The sequence below is a fragment of the Rhinatrema bivittatum genome, chromosome 11, assembly GCF_901001135.1.
Source record: "Rhinatrema bivittatum chromosome 11, aRhiBiv1.1, whole genome shotgun sequence".
Lineage (NCBI taxonomy): Eukaryota > Metazoa > Chordata > Amphibia > Gymnophiona > Rhinatrematidae > Rhinatrema > Rhinatrema bivittatum.
The window spans coordinates 99813269-99822483 of record NC_042625.1 but is presented as its reverse complement, the minus strand read 5'-3'; positions in this window follow the sequence as shown (position 1 = coordinate 99822483).

Genomic DNA, 9215 nt, shown 5'->3' with positions numbered 1-9215 from the left:
CCAGAAACAGTAAATAAGATTCTAATGGCAAGCAGAAAACCTGCTACAAGGAGATTGTACAGTTTCAAAAGGAAAAGATTTGCACTCTGGTGTATGAATCAGAGAGCAGATCCTTTTGTATTCTCCAGTTCTTACTTCACCTTATGGATTCTGGTTGGAAAATTAATTCTATCAGGTCCACCTATCACAGGATGGTAGAAGGAAAACCAATTTCTCAGCACCTGTTAGTGTCACGTTTTATAAAGGGACTATATAACCTTAACCTGCTGCTAAGGCAACCGCCACCACAGTGGGATCTGAAGTTTATGTTGGCAAATTTGATGAAACCTCCATTCAAACCAATGGCTACAACAGAAATGAGGTTTGTGGCATGGAAAGCTCTGATAGCCATCACATCAGCCAGCAGAGTACATGAAATGCAGGGTTTACTTACCTATCCACCTACTGTATGGGCAAAGATTCAAGGACAAGGTATGCCTCAGGACTCAACCCAAGTTTCTTCCCAAAACAGATAATCCTACCAACCATCTTTTCTAAACCGCATGGGTCAACATGTCCTAGATTGCAGAAGAGCCTTGTTATTTTACCTAGAATGAACAAAAACACTCAGATCTTTGTCCCATATCTTTATATCTTATGACACAATTAGAAAAGGAACAGCAGTTAATAAACAAACATTCTTGAGCTGCTTAACACAGTGCGTTGCATAGTGCTATGCAAGCTGGAAGGTACAGGTCCCACTGCAAATACGAGCAATGGCTGCTTCAATTGCATCTCACAGTGCAGCGGCGCTTCAGGAGATGTGTAGAGCTGCCAAATAGTCAACCGTACACACATTTGCCAAACACTACTGTGTGGATAAAGACTCGTGTATAGACAGTTCATTTAGTCAAACAATATTTATTTATTTGTTTAGACATTTTATATACCGTCATGGTTTACAGAGTAGCATTCATAGTTATAGATTCAGCAAACAAATGACAAAAAAATGGTTACAGAGTTGGTATTCGTGGGTAGGTATTAATATCCACCTAGTAAGAATTTCTAGTACATATGGAATTAAACTAGTACATAAGGCAATGAATATTGATATTTACAAACAAAATGGTAGTATTCTCCTCTTAGTCTCTGGGTTGTTTTGAGAATCTTGCATACTCTCATTTGATTTATTCTTTATGATACAATTTTTTGTCCTGGTTTTTGTGGTTCTGTCTAATCTGATGTTTTTAAGTTAAATTATATGCACTTTTGAAAAGCCATGTTTTTAATTCACTTTTGAATCTCTTTCTATCTGGTAAAATACGCAATGCCCCAGGCAGAGAATTCCAGAGCTTTGGACCTGCAGAATACTTGATCTCTTATTTGCATCAGACGTGTGCACCATATTGTGGGAATAGACAGTAGACCTTTATTTTGAGACCTTAGTGTTCGCTGAGGATTGTAAGGTTGTAGTGTCACTCCTAATAAGCCGGTGTTATTGGAGTGAATGATGTTGAATATTATCGTTATTACTTTATAGTAGATTCTGTATTGTACTGGTAACCAATGCAGTGCCATCAGCGAGGGTGTAATGTGATCATATTTCCTGGATCCTGTTAATAGTCTTGTTGCAGCATTCTGTAATAGTTGTAGTGGTTTTAAGTGACTTGCTGGAAGACCTAGAAGTAAGGAGTTACAATAATCAAGGTTTGTAGTACTGTATGGAAGTCCTGAAAAGTTAATAATGGTTTCAGCCGATGTACTAAAGCAGCTTTACGTAACCTGTCTTAATTTCGTGATGTGCAATACTCAAGAATATTTTAAAATAGTAAACATGAATTTCCTGCAATAGAAAAGGCGAGTTGCTTGGAAACCATTAAGATAAGGACATAGTACAAGCAACTCTCAGCTAGGGAGTCCCATTTGTGTGGCTCTTTGCTGTGCTTGTCCATAGAGAAGGCAAAGTTGCTTACCTGTAACAGGTGTTCTCCATGGACAGCATAACAAACAGCCACACAATCCCTCTCTCCGCCCCGAGACCAGCATGGGATGCTAACGTAGGAAGGACTGCACATGCTTAGAAACTTTCTGAGCTATGAGAGAGAAATGGCCAAGTCAGCACCATCAGATGACATCACCCATTTATGTGGTTCTTCTGCTGTCCATGAAGAACACCTTTCTCTCCCCATTCTCTTTCTCTCTCTCCTTCCCCTCCTACTCTCCTTGCTATCTCCTCCTGAACTGATCTTTTCCCCTTTCTTATCCCTTCCCCAACCTCCTCTCCTTCCACTCTTCCCTCCCAGGCCAATCCTCTTGCTCCTCTCTGTAGACAATCCTCTCCCTCAGCAAGTAGGAAGTGCTCCTGGTCTTCCCTGCCACTGCGGGGGGGGGGGGGGGGGATGGAGGGACACACCGAGTGACTGCCCAGCCATCATCCCTCCTGGTTCCTGTAATTTTGTGGAAACTGGGGAATTCTGCAGTCTTTATCACTTGAGACCAGGGACCCTGACTATAGGTTGAGAGCACTGCTAGTGATCCAAGTGAAGGATAGGGATGGATGTAGGGAAGCTAAAAGTCTGCTAGTTATATTGTCACAAACCGTTATTTTTTATATTTTGTTGATTATATTCTATTTTTTATGTAGGACACCAACCTATACAAAGCCCTTAACCCCACAGAATAAGGGCAAATCTACATGGGTCCAATTTGATCCATTCTTTTTTAGTTTTTCAATGCCACAAACTAAAGTCATTAATCGTTCATCAACATTATAATCAGTGAGTACAGTGAGTTCAAAATAAATGAAATACAGAAGAGCTGTACTTAGCTTTGCAAACTCCAGTAACACAACACCCCAACAAGGATCCTTGCTTTGAACAATATCTGCATCAGGGGGCTAATACTCTATCTGCAACACTCACTGATGGTCAGTCCTGTCGGCGTTTGGACCAGCGCTGAAAGTCATGGAGGTAACGGGGAGGTTTAAAGGACAGCAGGATGTGACGTCACGGAACTGCAGCCAATGAGGCATCAGACTTATTTAAATCAAAGAATACCAATTGATAATTTCATTTAAACCATATGGTGTTACAGTATTTAGATAAAAAAAATCCAAAACTGTTCCCTTTTATGTAAATCGCCCTCCTTTCGGGTACTTGAATTTGTTCCAATATGAGCCATCTGAGAACCATAAACTGTGTGTGAAAATTGTAGACAGTGTGAGAACATAGGTGCCGTGATTTTCGCTGTATGAATACAGCTCCTATGTTTGATCAACCTAACCCAAATTGGTCTTTTGGTGCAGCCCACATAGAAAAGATCACATGGACAAATAATCAGGTATATCACCCCCCCACACACCAGAAAGACAGTTCGTGCTTGATTGTAGAATTATTTTATGACATAAATTAGGATGTTGCCAATCAGATCCAAAAACAATGGACACATCATAATTACCACATGGAAAGTGGTCCACATTTGTAGGACCTGTATCTTCTGATATGTGAGACCTTAGATTCGAATGCACCACCATGTCACGTATATTTCGCCCACATGAGAATGATACCCTAGGAAACGTCTTGAAGATGTCATGCAAAGCCAGGACTGGCCAATGAGTGCATAAGATATTCACAATGTCCTGTGCACAATCGGTGTACCACAAAATACAAGTCAATCAAGAGTCAGCAGGTTTGGCTTTATATGTTAATAACGAAGAGCGATTAGCAAATAATGCTCTTTTAGAAGCCTTTTTAATTACTGAACGGGGGTAACCCCATTGAAGAAACCAAAGATACAGATCGCTAGATTGAGTTTTAAAATCTTCCACCAAAGTGGAAATTCACCTAAGATGTAAAAACTGGATAATAGGTAAACCATCTTTAAGATTTTTTGGATGGAAACTAGCATAAGCCGGATAATGGTTGTGGTCAGGCGTCTTCCTAAAAAGTGTAGTGGTGAAATGATCCACATCTTTGTCTGCGGGAATCCGGAAGGTAGGGCATATTTTGTGGGAAGGAGCAGATGCCAGAACGACTCATTTTGTATCCAGTGGATCCGCAACTGTTTGGGAGAGTGGACATCATGGTTGTGTCTTCTGTTAAGAAACATAAAAACATGGAATATGAGAGCAGATAATGGGTCATTAATGCATGTAGTCTGCCCACCTTCACGTTGATGTTCTGCTGGTGGGGTTGTGTGGAAGGTGCTATGAAAATCCCAGCTCTGAACACCCTAATTAATCCACATTCCCAAGGGCAGTTTACTTCTACCCTGCAGAGGCTAAGGTTAAAATCTCTGTGTGATATAATAACTTGTAGCACATGACACTGGTGAATTATGAAATTCAGCTTCTAGCAAACCTGAAACAATTTTCTGCATGGTTTCCAGTTTTCAATTCAGATGACGTTTCTGTATCATCTACTGCAGCTGCTTCAGGCCAGGCACACCTCTTCACTTGACAAAGAGATCTGGTTCATACGAGGCTTCTGACACCTGCTCTGGCAGGCAGTGCTTTAAATAAAGCTTTTACTGCGGTTATTCCTTTTACTGGCAATCAGGAGATGGGAAGAAACAACAGAATCTCTTTCTTTCCTCCTCCCCCAGGTTGAGGGGGTTTAGTGTTCATGGTGCAAGAGCGAGGAGTCTAGCTGGAAGTTCCCACTACCCCCAGGTCCCTGTTACAGACTGGAGGCAGTGCCAAGACAAGCGTATACTGGGAGGGCAACTATTGCCCTTTAGAACAGGGATGCTGAAACCAGTCCTCGAGCCCTCCCCAGCCAGAAGGGCTTTCAGGATATCCCTAATAAATATGCATCAGATAGAGCTGCATAAAATGGAGACTGTGTGTATGCAAATAATGCTCATGCATATTCATTAGAGATATCCTGAATACCTGACTGGGAGAGGAGCAGAGGGAACCCTAAGGACCTATTTGTGGGTGTCTGCTGTAGAAAATTGTGCAACTGATATGCACATAAAATTAGGCACATGCACTTATACGCACATGGGGAGAGGCGAGCTGGGGTGGAGTCTCTGCATACTTATTCATTTTATAAAGAAAACACAAATTCTCTCAGCAAAACTACACGCACCAAATAGCAACTGTAATTCTGTAGGTGTAATTCATGTGTAATTCTGCATGTATGTAATTCTGTAGGTGTCATTCTCTAGATGTAATTCATGTGTAATTCTGCATGTATAATTCTGCATGTGTAATTTTTTAGTTGTAATTCTGCATTTGTCTAATTCTGCTTGTGTAATGCTGCGTGTGTAATTTTGGAGCTGTAATTCTACATGTGTGTACTTTTGCAGATGGAATTCTGCATATGTAATACTGAATGTGTAATTTTGCAGGTGTAATTCTGTGTGTGTAATTTTGTGGGTAATTCTGCAAGTGTGATTCTGCAGGTGTAATTGTTTGTGTAATTCTGCGTATGTGTAATTCTTCATATGTGTAATTCTGTAGGTGTAATTCTGCGTGTATGTAATTCAGCATGTGTAATTATACAGGTGTAATTCTGTATGTGAAATTCTGCAGATGTAATTCCACGTGTGTAATTTTACATGTGTAATGCTGTAGGTGTAATTCTGCGTGTATGTAATTCCACGTGTGTAATTTTACATGTGTAATGCTGTAGGTGTAATTTTGCAGGTGTAATTCTGTGTGTGCAATTCTCAGTTATTCTGCATGTGCAATTCTGCAGGTTTAAGTTTGCGTGTGTAATTCTGTGTGTGTAATTCTGCGTTTGCGTTTGTGTAATTCTGCATGTGTAATTTTTTATCTGCTGTGTAAATTGGTGTAACTTATGTGCATATTTGCTGGCTAACTGATGCACGATGTGTATGCATGTACATGGCCTTTAAAAACTACCAGTGGTTCTGCATATATAAAGTGATTTCACTGGACTTCTACGTACATTACAAAGAGGTGTTCTGGGGGCAGGGATATGATTAGCATATGCCCTTTTCCTATGTTTGAATGTCCCAGCTGTTCCCTAGGAGTCTGCACCACTTTTGCACATCCTGTAAAACAGAGCCTTTTCAGCTGTTTGAAACTGACCCTCTAAGGGGCTGATGCAATACTGTGCTCTGTGGCTAGCGCATGGCTTAACATGGGATTGGACACACCTTTTGGACATGCATCCATAACTCCCAACGCAATACGGGGATTAGCACATCCAAAACGTGTGTCCAAACTGCTGCGTAGCTAATAGTGCTCATCACATGTCAATTCCATGTAACTAATACCTGTGATGCAACATTTCCCAAATGGCCAATGTGCCCATTGCAATGTGGCAAATATTTTGGCGTAAAGATATGCAGTGCTCAAGGGCTCGTCGATAAAAATAAAACATCCTGCTTTCTGGGATTCCTCCTAGTAGTATTGTTGTGATAATAAGTAGGAAGAACCACAGCAAGCAGATTCCAGTAATAAAAAGAAAAGTCTCAGGTAAAAAAAAATAATTCTGGGTGCCCAATATAAACTCACAAGATACACGTTCCAGAGCCTAAATATGTGCACCCTGGAGGGGAGGAGGTGCGGGGGGGATAGGATACAGAGCTTCAGATACCCTGGAGGAGAGGAGGTGCGGGGGGGGATAGGATACAGAGCTTCAGATACCCTGGAGGAGAGGAGGTGCAGGGGCGATAGGATACAGAGCTTCAGATACCTGAAAGGTCTTAATGATGCACAATCGTCAAACCTTTTCTGTTGGAAAGAAATCAATAGAACTAGGGGTCATGAAATGAAACTCCAGGGAGGACGACTCAGAACCAAAATCAGGAGATATTTCTTCAGGGAGAGGGTGGTGGATGCCTGGAACGCCCTTCCGGAGGAGGTGGTGAAGATGAAAACAGTGAAAGATTTCAAAGGGGGACGGGATAAGCACTGTGGATCTTGGAAATGAGGAAAAGGACTGCATGGGGGTAACTTGTTGGTGTGGTGGTTACTGCCCTTAACCAATAAGCCTTCATACTGTTGATGCAACTCCAACATTGCTCTCTGCTTCAACGGCAAGGGAAAGGGGAAAAGGGGAATTAGGTTCAGACAGCAACCAACAAGGACATTGGATTTTACGGTCTGGGAAAACAAATAAGTATGGGGATAACTTGCTGATGCGGCTGTTACTACCCTTAGCCAATAAGCCTGATACTTTGGATGCAGCTCCAACATTGCTCTCTGCTTCAGTGCAAGAGGTAACGGGGAATTGGAGTCAGACAGCAACCTGACTCTGACGGCCTGGGAAACTGGTAAGTATGGGGGTGACCTGTATGGCGCGGCAGAAACTACCATAATCTTGCTGGGCAGACTGGATGGAGAGCACGAGACTGCTCTCTCTCTAGTGTGCTGGACTTGTGCGCTCGTACTCAGCGTCCGTTTTCCCAGCCCACACTGACAGCCACCTCTCCTGAGTGCTCGATGGTGAGGATGTACAATTTTCCCTAGCACCTCATTTTTAGCACAACCCCTCATCTAAGAACATAAGAACATGCCATACTGGGTCAGACCAAGGGTCCATGCAGCCCAGCATCCTGTTTCCAACAGTGGCCAATCCAGGCCACAAGAACCTGGCAGGATCCCAAACACTAAGAAGATCCCATGCTACTGATGCAATTAATAGCAGTGGCTATTCCCTAAGTAAACTTAATAGCAGGTAATGGACTTCTCCTCCAAGAACTTATCCAATCCTTTTTTAAACACAGCTACACTAACTGCACTAACCACATCCTCTGGCAAACATCGCATGCCCAGGAGAGGTGGCTGGGTGCACTTTAGGGAAATGGGTGCCCAACATCCAGCGCCCGTTTTCTACTCACAAATATTGCATCGGCTCCCTTGAATGTATTTGTAAATAGTTTCATATTCTGGAGTCCTCTGGACTGAAAGCTGCAAAGAGAGAGGGGCCATCCCTTCACTGTGCCACTCTCACCAATCCACTGACCCTGCTTTCCTCTCCTATCTGCTCCCAGTGTTCGAAAATTTTAATTAACTTATGCACTACACACAAAGTACAAACAAACCACCAGAAAAAAAAACAGGAGGAAAAGCTGGAGTGTGGGAGAGCAGCCAAGAGAGGCAGGGAGAGGAGGAGCGCCTCAGACATCTGAGAACTCATCAGGGAGGGCTTCACCAGGGCCCAGACCCTGCTGGATCGGCTGCGCTCCTTCTTCCAAAACTGAGACAGGGAGGAGAAAACAAGGACACGGAGCAGGGCCCGGAGCCAATGCATTCAGGAGCTGAGTTAAGGGAACGACCTCTGAATAAAGAAATAAATGACCTCAGCCAAGAAAGAAGAGAGGATCCAGGGCTGAATGACCACCAGCTCCCTTCACCTTTTCAAATGAACTCTTTGTCTTCCACCCCGGGGGCCACCCCTTCCTGCAGGCTCTTGCTCTCCCTCCACCCTCTCCCCCACCCATCTCTGCATTCTTGTATTCCTTTCCCTTTCTCTCTCACTCCCTCCTCTCTGCAGTGTTGCACTCTCTCCTCTCCCACTCTCAGCAACCTCATGCCCCTTTCACCTCTCTCTCCCCCTTCCTTCCTGTTTCTGTGGTCCCCTGCTTTTCCCCTCCTCTCAGTATCACACCCTCTCCTGCCCCTCCTCTTTCTGCATTAGCATGTGCTCTCTTCCTTCTCAGTATTCACATGCACTCTTTCCCCTCCTCTCTTTGCAATCTTGCACACTCTTTCTTTCCACTCTTCACAGTCTCACACTCTCTCCCCACTTTTCAGTCTCATACCCTCCCTCCCCCTCCTCTCTTTGCAATCTCATACATTCTATGCCCTCCCTTCGCTGTAGTTTCATACTCTCTTCCCTCCCTTCAGTCTCACACTCTCTCCGCTACTCTCTCTTCCCTCTTCTCTACAGTCTCACACTCTCTCCTCCTCTCCTCCGCTCTCTGCAGTCTCAAGCTCTATCCCTTGCTCTTCCCCTCTATGTAGTCTTCTGTTCTCTTCCTCTCAAAGTCTCACTTTCTCTCTCCTTTTTTCCTCCCTCTCTACTTCTCTATAGTGCTATTCAACCTACCTAGCACTACTTTATATTGCTACTTCTACTTCTCTATAGCGCTACTCAACCTATGCAGCACTTACAAAAACATATCAGACAGTCCCTGCTCTATAAAAGCTTACAATCCTCTCTCTCGCCTCCTCTCCCCACTGGCAGTCTCCTACTTACTCTCTGTTCTTCCCCTTCCTTTCTCCCTTGCAGTCTCACCTCGCCCTCCCTCTCCCCTCA